The sequence below is a fragment of the Odocoileus virginianus genome, chromosome 27 (genome assembly GCF_023699985.2).
Source record: "Odocoileus virginianus isolate 20LAN1187 ecotype Illinois chromosome 27, Ovbor_1.2, whole genome shotgun sequence".
Taxonomy (NCBI): Eukaryota; Metazoa; Chordata; class Mammalia; order Artiodactyla; family Cervidae; genus Odocoileus; species Odocoileus virginianus.
Window position 1 is genome coordinate 671,939 of NC_069700.1, and position 15,638 is coordinate 687,576.

The 15,638-nt window shown below is 49.7% G+C and overlaps 1 long non-coding RNA gene and 1 pseudogene across 1 annotated transcript; one reads left to right on the forward strand and one right to left on the reverse strand.

Annotated features, from left to right (window-relative positions):
• Positions 1-6,924: 6,924 nt before the first annotated feature.
• Positions 6,925-11,274, reverse strand: LOC110126856 (uncharacterized). Its single transcript, XR_011484013.1, has 2 exons — positions 11,191-11,274; positions 6,925-7,371 (listed from the first exon to the last, which is right to left on the reverse strand). It is a non-coding gene; the product is annotated as an uncharacterized lncRNA (long non-coding RNA).
• A 3,273-nt stretch (positions 11,275-14,547) lies between these two features.
• On the forward strand, positions 14,548-14,987 carry LOC110126857 (adenosine 5'-monophosphoramidase HINT1 pseudogene; annotated as a pseudogene).
• The last annotated feature ends 651 nt before the right edge of the window (positions 14,988-15,638 follow it).

Sequence of the window (15,638 nt, forward strand, 5' to 3'; positions counted from 1 at the left end):
GACTGAGTGTTTTAATTTACATCCAGGAGAAGGAGCAATTCTAGTGACCTCCTTGATCTCCATTTGCATGCTTGAAACTCCACGAAAATTATATCTTTGGGCTTCCCTGGCGGCTTATCAGGAAAGAATCGGCCTGCCAGTACAGAAGATGGGTTCCATCCCTGGGTCGGGAAGTTCCCCTGAGGAAGGAAATGGCACCCCATTCCAATATTCTTGCCTGAGAAATCCCATGGACAGAGGAGCCTGGCGTTAGTGACTAAAATTAGAACAGCAACCTGGATAAGAATCCCGCGCTGTCAATAAAGGACTAAATTACTCTCCTCTCTTTTACTAACAAGACGGGAAAACATGACACAGAGCCATATTGAAACGGCAGGAGCGGCGTGTCTGAGACCTTACTGTCTCTCCACCGCTGGGTGTCCTCTCGTCTCCTCTCATGATAATGTCTTTGAACTTGACGGTGGAAAATTAAACAGAAAGTAGAATGTCTTGTTTTAGGTGTCACTATTTGGATTGTAAGCAGTCATTTCATTTTCCGTGGGGAAAATAATTAATCTTCTCTTCATGGTCCTATTTGTGCTCAGGTTGTAAGAGCTCCAGAAACAAAGAGGGCGTCTCAATGTGTCCTGTCATATTTTCTCTGCATCATAATCATAGATCACATCAGATCTCCATTTAACCATCACTACCCTCAATTAAAAAATTGTCAAGAGTTTAATAGGGCCTTCAAAATCCATTTAGTTTAAATAATGCATCGTTGAAGGGCCATTCTGCAACTGCTAAAGCTGGCTCTGTGAGACAGTTTCGCCGAGTGGCCCTGGGGAGCATGCATTTCATTTAGGCAGTGCTTGGTTTGCCGTATAGGATTAGCATAAGGAGGGAATTTCCTGAAATAAGGTTTATTCCAAATATATTTTCAATCTACTTTCAACTTTTGTGTAAACATAAGGATAGCTAGATATTAGTCACTCAGTCACGTTCAACTCTTTGCAACCCCATGGGGTATAGCCCGCCAGGCTCTGCTCTCCATGGCATTCTCCAGGCAAGAATACTGGGGTGGACTGCCTTTCCCATCTCCAGGGGATCTTCCCAACCCAGGGGTTGAACCCGGGCCTCCCGCATTGTAGGCAGATTCTTTACCAGCTGAGCCACAGGGAAGCCTGTCAGATAAACCCATCCTCTTCGGGGATGGTTCCTCCCACAATTGTTTGGCAGCTCGCACAGAAGTCTGGAAGTATTTTGGACTGAAGCCTTTGACATGTGAGGCAGTCTCCCCCAGTATTTGAAAATGTGCTGGCCTAGAAATCTCCAGGCCCCTGAGCCTGAAATACAATAGAAATTCCCAGGAATAACAACACCCTCCGATCCCACGACCTCAGCTTGAGTGCCCCCAGGGCCAGCCTCCAGGTCCCGTCACCCAGCTGATGAGGCAACACCAAGAGTCAGTCATTCCCAGGAAGAAAGTGAGCAGCGCTTGGCCTGGAGGCCGCCCTGAGCCACGCGTGTGTTCCTGCCGTGCGCAGGCTCTGTGGTTTCCGTGGGGACCTTCCCCTCCCTTGTCGTTTTATCACAACTAAACAAATGGGCGGCCTCGGTGCCTCCCGCCCCAAAGGCCCTGGTGGCCTGGCCTGTCCGCACTGGTCACAGGGCAGGAGGGGACAATGTTGTGGGCAATGCCCCCTGCCTTTCTGGAGCTTGGCATGGCTCGGCTCCCGGAGGGGATGCCTCTGAAGTCCCCCATCCCTTACATTCAGAGTCCTGGTTAAGACGGAAAGTTATTCTGAGTAATAACTCTTTCCTTCCCCCTGACTCCCTACGTTGAACCTGCGAGGCTTCCTACCTAGGACTTCTTGCTCAGTAGATGTAACTCTCGGTTCTGGAGAAGAAGGTGCATTGCTCTCTGAAGGGCGATGGGGCTTCTGCTGCCTGCACTGACCAAGCAGCCTTCCCATCCTGGGTGGCTTCTGTTGACCCCAGAGGATGCTGCACCCGAACTCAGGACAGAGCCTGAACTTCTCGAACACAAGCGATGTTCCAGGCAGGCTGTGGACATTGGCAATAAATTTGCAAAAAAAAGAAACCTAACTAAACGATGAAGCGCATGCTATTTTGAACATGTAGGGTCATTGCTCTGCTCCCCCAAAGATGCTGTGTCCCTGGGCTGACTGCAGGCCTACGGTTTCCAGCTCCCTCCAAGTGGGTCTCCCCACGGCCACTGCATCTCCCCACCCCACTCAGGTGTCCTAGTCAGGAAGGGGCACACGGGGAGCACATTTTCAAAGCCCCTATCGCTTCTGGCTGGGGCCCTGCCGGGAGCCCGGTTGCTGTGTGTGAATGCTGGCCGGACGGGAACAGTCCCGGGGTGTGGGAACGGAGAGAGGAGGTGGCCGGGTGCAGGGCTGCGGGGACGCACCTGCACTCGCAGCGGGCCCCGTAGGAAGCTCTGGGCCTGATGCTGATCACAGACGAAGGCCCGGGTTGGCGTCTCTGTGTCCTCTCTGCTGCCCACGGGCTGCATGATCCCTGAGACGCGTCTAATCTTCCTCGTCTGATACACAGCACAGGGCCCAGGCCAGATCAGCGGCTCAGCTCCCAAATAGCAGAGTTCGGAAGGCTCATCTGGCTAACACGTGAAAAACAAGGACCGCCCGGCGACCCTCAGAAGCCCTGGTTTCAAAGGTCCCTGCGGTGATGGTGCTGATGATCTGTGGTCCACAGGTGGGAAAAGCTGGACCAGAGAGAAGCCTTTGTCCTCGGGCATCGCCGACAGGCCCCAGCTCTGATTCTAAACTGGATTCTCTACGGTTGGCTCTGACGTTCCTTTTTTTTTCTTTTGCCTTTTATTTGTTTTTAATTGTGGGACGATTGCTTACAGAACATTGCTGTTATCTGTCAAACCTCAACATGAATCGGCCTTAGGTAAACGTGTAGCCCCTCCTTTTGGACCTCCCTCCCTCCACTGATGTTTACACACATGAAATACTCTAAAATTACCAGAGTATTCATGATCTTTCTTTCATAATTAACTTGGCAAACATTAAGAGAGTAATGGGCTTCCCTGGCGGCTCAGCAGTCAAGAATCTGCCCGCAATGCAGGAGATGCGGGTTTGATCCCTGAGGAGGGAAGACTCCCTGGAGAAGGAAATGGCAACCCACTCCAGTGTTCTTGCCTGGACAATCCCACGGACACAGGAGCCTGGCGGCCTACAGTCCGAGGAGTCACAAAGAGTCAGACATGAGCAACTAAACAATAACAACAAGAGAGGAATAGCTTTGAGAAGAGTGTCTTTGGGTGAAGGGCTAATCGTACCAAAGCAAGCAGATGAGGAGTTGGCTGTTTATCAGTTACTCCCCAGAAGACTTTCTGGGACGATCTGCACGTGGTCATCTTTCTCTTTTTCATCTTTGCTTTCTTCCCCATCCTTTCTTCTCTTCTGTCTCGCTCAGGCGACTCTGCTTTATCTGGGGGCTCCCGTGATTACAGCCACTGCCCTGTGTAAAAGCAAACAGGGACCGTGGGCTCAGGATACCCTGAGAGCAGATGGGAAACTGGACCTGGCGGATGAATTCGTCTGCTGTCACCATGGAGCCCCGTGCCTCAGTTCTGGGGTTTTGATCAGAACAGGAGGCGCCCTCATCGGTTTTCAGCTTGCTCTGACTGCATCGAACCTTAGATGGAAAGATGAAGAAAACCAAAATCATCCGCAGTAGGGAAAGTGGAGGCTCGCTGAGATGTAGCCGTGAGTACTTTATTAGAGCAGTGGTAGAGAATATTCACACACGGGAAAACACCAGTAAATACGGGGTTGGGGGGGCAGTGTTTGAATAATAAGACACTTGGGTCTCTAGCAAGGTTAATAACACTATACAGAATCACTTTTGAAACAGCCAGTTAGAGAACTAATTTTGCTTCTAAAACTCAGTGTTTTTTGGAACACCTTTCCTGGGATTTGTAAAGAAGACAATGCATACGAATCTATGGATATTTATTTTATTTGCAGGAGTGACTCGCCCTTGGCGCAGAGAAGCCCTGGGCATGCGCACGCCCATAGGCCGCCGCTGGCACGGCCGTGATGCCCGCCCCGCGGACGTTCCGGCCCGGTCCCCGAAGCGCCGGCCTTCACCTGACCCTACCCACGGCGGCTCTTGCCTGGTGCCAGTGTGTGCCTGGAACAAGCAACACTTCTACGTACATTTTCCCCTTCTTTTTACTTTTTCCCCTCTCTACATAGATCGTCAAGCTTTAGTCATGGCGGGAGAATAATAATACTCGTTCCAGTTTTCCCAGTTTCCTGATTAAGTTTTCTCAGGACTCTTTAAAATGTATGCATTCCCTAAGAAGTGCTGGGAAGACATTTCTGTAGGGAGACATCACGCTTTCCTGGGTGTCTCGGTTTAACGGCCGCAGCGAGGTGACCTGGTACCCTCAGATGGCTGCGTGGGGTGGACAAGACTTGGAACAGGACCAAAAGTGATTTTATCTTCTCCACCTTTGAGGCAGTTAAAGAGTTTCCTTCCTTCTGGTTCAGCCCAGGGTTTCAAAAAAAAAGAAAAATACTACATTTGTGTTAATAATTTAAATGCATGAATTTGAGTCAGCTCTAATGAGGTGGATGAACCTAGAGCCTATCTTACAGAATGAAGTAAGTCGGAAAAAGCAAACTGTTGTATACTAACACATATATCCGGAATCTAGAAAGATGGTACCATATATATGGAATCTAGAAAGAAGCACTTATTTGCAGGGCAGCAATGGAGAAACAGACATAGAGAACAGACAAATGGACACGGAGTGAGGGAGGACAGGGTGAGATGTGTGGAGAGAGTAACATGGACACTTAAATTATCCTGTGAAATAGACGGCCAGCGGGAATTTGCGGGATGTCTCGGGGAACCCAAACAGGGGCTCTGTATCAACCTAGCGGGGTGGGATGGGGAGGGAGGTGGGAGGGAGTTTCAAGTGGGAGGGGACATATGTACACCGATGGCTGATTCAGGTTGGTGTTCGACAGAAAACAACAAAATTCTGTAAAGCGATTATCCTTCCATTAAAAAGAAACAAATTAAAATTTTTTTAAAAAATTAGTGCGTGAAGACCAGGTAATAATGCAACGGGAAGAGGGTGGAGAGTGATCCTACTCACAAAGATTGCCTAATGGGCACTACATCAGGAACTAATCTCACTGTTGTTGTCTTGACCTGTTGCCTGACAGCAAAGCCAGTAAACTGGAGCAAACATCGTGCTTCCTCTGTCCACGCCTGTCTCTCATGACCACATAGTCTTGAGCAATATTACATCTTACCCACAGAATCGATTTGTACTGAGGGCATATGGTGTACACCCAAAATCCAAATTTCCTTGCCTTCAGATGAAAGTTGAGGTGTAACAAAATACAATTAAGAAAACTTACTCCAAAATAAAGTATTTCACATGAAAAGACTATGAATTAGAGACTTTAAAAATAAATGTATGCTATGAAAGTTCTCTTCTAAAATTCTTATCCAGTTAGATCATAGCCTGAGTTGGATGGTTAAGAAAAATTTGTAGGGAATTTTAACAGATGATAATGCTCCAATTGAATTTAAAATATGTAAGCATTCATTCAGTAATCTTTTGGTGTAAGGCCAAGGTCTCTTCTTTCTGTACAGTCTGCTGATTGGAGTTGTTTGTTATCTTTCTTGAATAAATCTTGCCTGTGATGTGTTTTCAGCATCTTTAAGTAGAGGTAGAAATTAAAGTAGTTTCAAAACAATCTGAGTGCACAAAGCTTCTGGATTTGTAAGATTAGATTTCCTATGATTATGATGCAATAAAATTAACCTTTTTTTTAGTGTATACGATTCTGCATTAACACATGCATAGATCCGTGGTGTTGTATTGTTGCTATTTAATTGCTAGGTCATGCCGACTCTGTGTGGCCCCCTGGACTGTAGCCCTCAGACTCCTCTGTCCCTGGGGTTCTCCAGGCAAGAATACTGGTGTGGGCAGCCATGCCCTCCTCCAGGGGATCTTCCCGACCCAGGGATTGACCCGCATCTCTTGCACCGCAGGCGGACTCTTTACCACAGGGCCACCTCGGCCCTGCTGGAGGCGGAGAGGCAGGCACGGCGGGCCTGAGTCAGCCAGCATGTGCGGCTGTTATTCAGGGTCTCGGAAAGGCAGGACTCTCACCAGAGCAGCACAGTCATCCCATCAGCTGGGAACGTGGTCTTCACGTCTAGCACGGGAACTGTCCAGGCAGCCCTGCTGCCCGTGGGAGCCTGTGAGACTCACATTCTAAGTGCAGGCTCCACGGCTCCCCACACGGGAGGAAACTCACACACCCTCGTGCTCACACACATGCCTGCACACGTGCAACTTGAGAGCAAGCCCGGTGAGCGGTACACGGACATCCAGGGCTTGCACGTGGGATTCTGGGCAGCCTGGGTGCTGGGGGAGCCCTGCTGGTCAGACGGGAATGCGATTCCACCCCAGCCATATTTTGCTCAGGGGCTGCTTTCCATGTTCTTCTTTCTTTCTCTCTCTTTCTAAAATTGGGTGCTCAGGGCTGGTGCACTGGGACGACCCTGAGGGATGGGATGGGGAGGGAGGTGGGAGAGTGGTTCAGAATGGGGAACACATGTACACCCATGGCTGATTCATGTCAATGTATGGCAAAACCCCTACAATATTGTAAAGTAATTAACCTCTAATTAAAACAAATAAATAAAATAAAATTGAAGTATAGTTGAATTACAGTGTTGTGATAATGTCTGCTGTATAGCAGAGTGACTCAGTTATGCATATACATATTCTTTTCCCTCACGGTTTGTCACAGGATACTGAATATAGTTCTCAGGGCCATACAGCAGGACCTTGCTATTTATCCATTCTTTTTCTTTCTTTTCTATAGACAAGGCAGCAGTTACAGACATCTTCAAAAATCACCTTCAGGCTCACATTTAATGCATTCTTTTTCTCAAGAAGACTAAAATGACAGAAAGCAGCGCCCGCCGGAGGGGATTCTGGAACACACAGCGCCTGTGATGCCCCGGCAGCGCTTCGGGGCTTCATGTGTCCCTGAAAAGACACACTCCTCAGGGGGCGAGCCAACTGCAGGGGTGGGGGGCGGTGTCTCCTGGAAGGCAGGAGGCCCCCTTTTAGACGCAGGAGTTGGGAAAACGTCATTTTGGGGCCATTTGTGGTCGATGAGTGGACTCGTGACTTCTGAGCTTCAGCCGGTTCAGGGGCGGAACTTTGCCGGCGGGGGGCGGGCTCTGAGTGAGCCCCGAGGAAAGCCGGTTGAGAGCGTCCAGCCACGTGTTAAAGATGTGCAACTGTTTCCTGAGGATTGGGAGGGCATTCTAGCCACAGGAGATGCTAAAAATACTCTGTGGGAAGAAAGGAGAAAGGGAGGAGAGAAAGGGGATCATCCAAAGCTCTAGAAATAAATGCTCTACTCAGAGGAGAAGGCAAGCAGAACCCCTGCAACCCCCTCCAGTAGAGAGTCCGACGACCTAGCAGCTGAAAACAACAGCCCCTGCTGTGACGGGACTTGCTGCGACCAGGCCTGGTCCTTCCCGACGGGACTTGTCGCGACCAGGCCTGGTCCTTCCCGACGGGACTTGTCGCGAACAGGCCTGGTCCTTCCCTCCTGACTGTGTCACCCTGAGCACGTTATCTACCCCTTCCGAGCTTCAGTTTCCTCATCTGTAAAGTGAGCCTTTCTTCATAGGAATTTGTTGTGGGCCAATGAATAAAAAAGAGCTTCTGCATTCGCAATGATGCTAAGCTCCCCATGTGCGATTTGCCCAGTTTTCATGACAGTCTTGCGAAGTTCCTGCCTCTCTGAAAGAGGACAAGATTGGGGCGTGTGCTCAGCTAAGCTGGTGGCAGGACTGGGATTTGAACCCATAGGAGTCTGTATCCCTGATCTGGGCTGGATCCCTCCTTCCTCACCATCCTAATTTGCAAGTCTTTCTTTTGACCATTTCACATGGTCATTTTGAACTCTGGCCATTTTCAAGATTTCAAACCACATTGAACAGAAGTGTGTTTGGCTAAGCCCGGGCTCAGTGCGATTTGGGGCTTCTCAGTGGGTTTGATTTATCTAGGCTCAGTTCACTATTAGTGGACATAATTGACTCATACTTGTACCTTGTAATCTGAGTCCCAGAAGTATAAAAATTAAGTCCACCAGGATTTTCAAAGTTCAAAGTTTGCATTAGTAAAACAGGGGAATAGAAGCTTCACAGACAATGGCAGCTTTCCAAGAACAAATACCTTTGTTAGTGGGGAAAGTTGGTCTTTTGGGTCACTTAACATTGGCTCTTCAAGGAAGTTATTGTTTAGTTGGTAAGTTGTGTCTGATTCTTTGCAACCTCATGGACTCTAGCCAACCAGGCTCCTCTGTCCATGAAGTTTTCCAGACAAGAATACTGGAGTGGATTGTCATATCCTTCTCCAGGCAGTCTTCCTGGATCGGAGCTAGAACCTGTGTCTCTGGCATTGCCGGGTGGATTCTTTACCACTGAGCCACCAGGGAAGCCGTCTTCAAGGAAGATCAACTGTATAAAGTCGACCTTACGTTGGTCATGACGGTGAGCAGCTACGCTGTAGGACATTTTACACTAGTGTTTGAAAATAAACCCCACACAGTGAGAACCGAGGCAGGCCTGGAGGGAGAGGAAGCTCGGGAGTTTCTGGTTTCCTTGGGGCTGGGAACAGACAAGCATATCTCGTCAGCTCTGATCGCATCTCCAGTGTTTAGACACTACTCTCCCAGGAGGAAAAGTGGTTCTCTAGAGACATCTTGGCAGTCATAGACCTGCCCAGGTGCCAGCCTGAGAGTTATTTTCTTACACTGAGGATTTTCTTCCCACTCGACAGAGAGGAGAGATGTCCAGACTTGTTTGGGAATATGATCCCATCCATGCTCAGATATATTTAGAATGTCTCCCTAACTCCAGCCTTTCAATAGCCCTCGAGGGATGTGTTGATTTAATTCTTGTATGTTTTAGGATGTTAAAATGGGAAGTACTGAAACACAGATCTGGAATTTACTTCTGGGGGGGGGGGTCTGGTGTCTGCTGACTTGGGTTAACGTGAACTCTGACGAGCATAATTAACTGTGTCAGCGATGCGTTTGCAGAAGAGCATTCAGATCCACACAGAGCTCCATCACTATATCTTCCTGTCTCTTACTCACATCCACATCCACATCCTGTCATGGTCTCTTGCCATTTTCTTGCTATCCCCTTTCAGCCCTAATAAAATCACTTCTTCAGGAGAGTTTCTCTGGAATCAGTGTTGAGCTGAGAAGCGACTTGAACATGAATCATGATAATGTGTCTCACTGTTTATGTAGCAATGAAGATTCTCAAGATGAATGGAGAGGAGCCAGCCACCCTCCATTCATCTCAAAGCCGTGCAGCCCCACTGTTCCTCATGCTGAGAGATTTATTGGTAATTATTGCAGCAGATAAGCAGTCTTGAAGGAAGCAAAAGTTTTCAAGAACTGAGGTGCTTCTGTACCAGAAGGAACTAGGATGTGCATGAACTCTGATAATAAATTAGATGGAAGAAATGCAAAAAACCCAGCAAGTATTTAGAAAATAGTAACCAATGTGTATTGACTATCTTTTTTTTACTGTGCCTGGCAGTACATGGGATCTTAGTCTCCTGGCCAGGATTGAACGCAGGGCCTCAGTTGTGAAAGCACGGAGACCTAACCACTGGACCACCAGGGAACTCTCCCCCAAATTGATTTATACTCCAAAGACTTCAGACACTGGGATTACCCGAAACAAAGTCTAAAACAACCAGAAGTAATCTATTTAAAAGTGAAAGATTACCTTAGAAGAAAACATAGGTAGAACACTTTGACATAATTTATAGCATCATTTTTGGGGGATCTGTCTTCTCAGGCAAAAGAAACAAAAGCAAAACAAAGCAAACGGGACCTAATTAAACGCTTTCGCACAACAAAAAATCATCAACTAAATGAAAACACAGTCTACTAAATGGGCAGAAATTTTGCTAATAATATGACCAATGAGGGGTTAATATTCATCTTCTATATTTTGTCCTACCTCCTTTCGAAGACAATGGGCTGCTTTTCTGGGGGCCTAATGTCCTCTGCTAGTGATCAGAAGTTGTTTTGTGGAGTTTGCTCAGCGTTCAAATGTTCTTTCGATGAATTTGTAGGGGAGAAAGTGGTCTCCCCGTCCTGTTCCTCTGCCATCTTAGCCCCTCCCCAGGGTTTAATATTCAAAATATATAAACAGCAAATACAACTCAGTATTGAAAAAAGATCCTCTTTCTGTTCATCTCACTCTTCTTTTCCTTCCATCTTTATCGTGGACTATATACATTTATTTACGTTGGCCAATATCCTCACTAGACTATAAACCTCATGAGACTAGAGACATTTTCTTCACCATTTACTGAATGGTTAAATGGATAAATGGATGATAACTAAGTGACTGACTAGAGAAACGTGGGTGGATCTTACAAACACTGTGTTCAGAAAAACTGAGAAACAATGGGAAGGGTAGCACAATTCTATTAATATAAATTATAAGCACAGGCATTGAAAGAAATCCAGTGGGGGAAAGTCTTTTCAACCAATGCTGCTGGAACAACCGTATGGGAAGAACCCAGTTTTTAAAGTGGGCCAAGGGCCTGGACTCTTTATGGAAGACTTGCAAATGGCCTAAAAGCACAAGAACAAACCCAACATCATAAGCCGTCGGGGATGTCAAGCAGGACTGCAGCACCCTGAAGTGGACACACATCAGCCTCACCGGGGAGTCCAACGGCACCGGTCTTAGACGCAGCTTCCCAATTTCTCATAAAGTTCAATTTCTCCAATGACCCAGCAATCCCAGTGCCAGGGAGGAAAGTCCTGGGAGCATCTTACTGGAAGCGTGTTGGAGGCAGGGGTCCCAGGGATTTCAGGAAGCAGGGCTTTCCTCCCCCAGGCCCCAGGGGCCCCTGGGAGGCCCCCATTTGGCTCGGCACAGGGGCAGCTGTGGATCTGAAATCTGCCTGGGGCCTGGCGCGTCCACAGGGCTCATCCCTTGGAGCCACCCCCAGCACTGCAGTCCCTGGCCATCACCCAGGCCTGGGCGGCCCCGTCAGCACCCAGCTCTGCCTCCCAGCCTGGCCTGGACCTGTGCCCGAACACCTCTGACCTGTTCAGCACTCACCTGGTGAGCGCCACCCTCATGCCAGCTCCAGGCTGGACGCCGGGCGGGGAGGACAGGACCCCTGGGCCTTCGCCCTGTCCCTAAGTGCTCAGGATGGCAGAAACAGAGAGTATGCAAAGCCAAGTCTGCGAGAGCTGTCAGGCTGCCCTCAGGCACCGGTCCAGCCGGAACTTTCAGAGGACTCGGCAGAGCTGACCCTGCACTCTCAGACATCCCTCCTCATCTGACGCGGCTCTCCGCTTCCTGCCCGTCCTCCCCAGGCCCCCAGGCCCACAGGGCAGCCTGTTCCTGGCCACCAACATCTTACCCTCGCTGTGATGTTTTTAGATATGGGACGTTGCCCCCATTTCCCCTGAGCAGCCTCAAGCCGCAGGATCGAGGGTGGAGGCCCACCCCTCCTTCAGTGGGTGAAACGGGAGTTTTCAGACTCTGCTTTGCAGAGACCTCTTGCAGCTGGCCATCATAGGTATTTACAGTGGGGAGGAGGCGCCCAGGTTTTGGGAGACTGGTATTGTCATCTTTTAAGTATCCATGGAGATGTTATTTATGAGCTCTATTTCTCTTTTCATTCTACCTGTAAATTCCACTCTTACCATCATCCTGGAGAGGTGAATTTATTCCCAAACTAAACACAGATTACCTGAACTGCTGTCACCTCTGGGTAGGGAACCGATTACATTTGTTTCACAGTCACCCAGATACACGGTGAGACACATACGGAGAGGAGGAGGACGAGGGAGAGGAGGGACAGGAGGGGGAGAGACGGAGCAGGAGGTGGTCTGTCTCCCAAACTTGCAGCTCAGCTACTTAACAACTTCCTACTTACTCACAGAAACCCCACCTTAACACGTTTTGGTGGAAAGGCTTTCAGAAGCCCTGGTTCTAAGATTCCGAAGTGTCAGTGCCCTAGGTACCCCAGCTCCAGGCTATTCAGAGAAAATCAATTCACTGAAAGTCAGCTCATCTAAGGATCATTTCCATAAAGGCCAATTTGTCAAACATCCCATTTACAAAATGTGTATCCCTCTTATCCGCTTATGAAGCTTACAGGGCTCCAGCCCCGAAGCTCTGGTGGCCGAGAGCCCTGGGGTGGGGGCACCTGCTCCTGGAACCCCAGCCTCGGCCTCTGGCCTCTGGTGTCTTTGGGCCAAGGTGCAGCAGCTTCCAATAACAATAACCACTGACTATCTCACAGGGTCCTGTGAGTCAGGAATTCAGGGCGGATGAGCCGGGGTTGGGGTGGGGGTGGGAGGTGGTATTCTGGCTTTGTCCTTGTTCAGTCGCTCACTCGTGGCCCACTCTTTGCGACCCCATGGACTGCAGTACACCAGGCTTCCCTGTCCATCACCAACTCCCAGAATTTGCTCAGGCTCATGTCCATTGAGTCGGCGATGCCATCCAACCATCTCATCCTCTGTTGTCCCCTTCTCCTCCTGCCGTCAATCTTTCCCAGCATCAGGGTCTCTTCCAGTGAGTCAGCTCTTCACATCAGGAGCTTCAGCTTCAGCATCAGTCCCTCCAATGAACATTCAGGACTGATTTCCTTTAGGACAGACTGGGTTTGATCTTTTTGCAGTCCCAGGGACTCTCAGGAGTCTTCTCCTTGAGAACCTCTCAGTTCTTACAAGGTAACTTGTCATCTGAGGGTCGAGTGGGAGCAGCTACTTTGGGAAGTAGAGAGCCTTGTAGCGTAGAGAGCCTGACACTTGGTTTTTCTGGGTACACTGTAAGCGCCTGGTTAAGCTTTTGACAGTTGAGGCTGCCACTTCAAGGCCACCTATCTCAAATAAACAACTTCCCAGCTCCACAGCTAGGTAGCAAAAAGCCAAGCCAACCCACCTATGAAGTTCCCCTATTAGAAAGACGGGTGACCCAGATAAACAAAGATAGCCGATAAAATGGACCCTGCTTTCCCCTGCTTAAGTCTTAATTCCCACTCTTAGGTTTTAAATTCACCCATAGAGAGAGAACCAGCAAAACCCTAAACACCCCACCCACTCTCCACCCAGAGGTCACAAGAGGCCGGGGACTTGTCACTTGAGGTCACTTGCGAAGAGGACGTGTGAATGGTCAAGTCTGGGTCTGTCTAGTTTGAGACTCGGTCCAGCCGCCAGGACCTTTCCGTCCACTCTTGGCTCTTAGTGGGGGAACTGCTTCCTTTCCAAGGCCTTGGTCACCATCCCCTGAGCCGGCCGTGGGCTCTGGATCCTGGGACCCCAGGCAGGGCTGTGTGAGTGCCGCCGGGGACTCTGGGTCTGGGTCCGCCTCTGCGGGGAGACCTCCTCCCTCTCACCTTCCTGACTGTGTGCGCTGGGCCTGAGGTCCCGCTGGCCACCCCGTGACCAGGGCCCGCTTTCCCTCCTGACGTCTAGAGGCGGTGGCTGCCCCGTCCTGGCAGCTGCGCTCTGCTGGGAGAGGTGGATGAATCACGTTAAAGGAGCTTTCAGGCCACCAGAGGGGAAACGTGGGAAAGCAACCTCTTCCGTCTCCTCTTTCCTGCTCTCTTTTTTCCTCCTCTGTCTCCCTTCTCCCTCCATCCCTGCCCTTCCCTCTCGCGGCCTCTGTCTCCCCCTTGTCCAGGTTTTCCTGTGGGGTCAGGGACTAGCCTCCCTCCCTAGACTTCGGGGACCTCCTTGGGTTCCTCTGCCACGGCTATGCTGACCCCTGGGGGATTGAGTCTGGTGAGGCTTAGGGGCCCTCAGGAGCAGAGACGGGGTGTGGGTGTGAGGCTGGGAGGCTGGGGGAGCCTCCCTGCTGGGGTTCCTGCTTTGCCAACAACCACAAGAGCAGACCTTGGTCTTTCAGCAGGGGGATGACAGGTGGCATGGATCACCAGGTCACCAGGGTCATTTGTAAGTGGCTGCCCAGAGGCTGCTCTCTGTCCAGTGCATTGGAGATGGGCAGGGGAAACTCCGGCTGTCCTGGGGTGTATCCCAGGCCGCCTGGACCCCCGTCTAGGCTCTGTTGCCAAGGGCACTGGAAGGCCCTTGCCCCTTTGCATGTGGTCCAGCGGTGATGCCCGGGCAGCCATGGGCAGCACAGGGCATCCACGTGAGCAGCCTTTGAAGACACCAAGAGTGTCTCAGGAGCAAATAAGTTAGTCGTTGTTACTGTTCAGTCTGGAAGGCGTGTCTGACTCTTTGCAACCCCGTGGATCATAGCCCGCCAGGCTCCTCTTTCCGTGAGATTTCCCAGGCAGGAGTACTGGAGTGGGTTGCCATTTCCTTCTCCACGGCATCTTCCCGACCTAGGAACTGAATCCGAGTCTCCTACGTTGGCAGGCGGATTCTTCACTGCTCAGCCACCAGGGAAGCAAACCAGTTAGATTGATGACAAGTCAGCAGCTCCTAATTTTTATTAAAAATATCTCGTTTACTCCTGCCTCCTCCCAGAACTTTTCCCTGGCTGGCAGACAGGAGGGAGGCAGAGATGGCAGGTGAGCTCACCAAGGCTCAGGCTGCCTGGCCTGGTGGTGACATGCTCTCTGGGAAGGTCATCCATGAGGAAATCCCAGCCAAGTCGTGTATGAGGAGGACCAGGGTCTTGTTTTCCATGACATTTCTCCTCAAGCACAGACACATTTCACATTATACTCACGAAACACAGATTCCAGATTTCTGCAACGGAAGATGAAGATGAATGTCTCCTTGGACATTTAATTATCTTTGGCTGGAAATGTGCTGCGGATCTGGGCCTGAAGCAGGGTGGTAAACGTAGGCTCCGGTGGTGGACAGCCTGTCTGCCGTGTTCCTCTCCACGTTCTTGGAGGTGAGCAGATGACTTGGTCTCCTGGTTAAGTGTGTTGTAGGAATCATTTTCCCTTTTCTATGCTGTGATCAGGTTGGCAACTTCCAATCTGCTAAATAATACTTTGTTGGGCCTGTGTATGGAGAGATTACATAAATAATTTTATTTTTTTTTAATGATTTTAAATACCATACATAATAAAAGACATTGTTGCATGGTCTGAAAAAAAAAAAACCTCAATTTAAAAATACTTTTCCTATTTATGAACCTTTAATTTTCCCTCAAGTACAGCTGTCTGCTCTGTAATACCCTGATGGTGGATTTTCAGTTCCAGGAAGTATTGTGAAAAAGTGTGTATTAGTCACTCAGTCGTGTCTGACTCTTTGCCACCCCAGGACTATAGCCTGCCAGTCCCCTCTGTCCAAGGGATTCTCTAGGCAAGACTGGAGAGGGTTGCCCTTCCCTTCTCCAGGGGACCCTTCCGACCCAGGGATCGAACCCACGTCTGTACTTTGCAGGTGGAATCTTTATCACTCAGCCACCTGAGAAACCCATTGTGAAGATGTGTCATGCTGCTTCAGTCCTGTCTGACTCTTTGTGACCCCATGGACTGTAGCCCACCAGGCTCCTCTGTCCATGGGATTCTCTAGGCAAGAACACTGGAGTGGGTTGCCATGCCCTCCTCCAGCGGATCTTCCCAA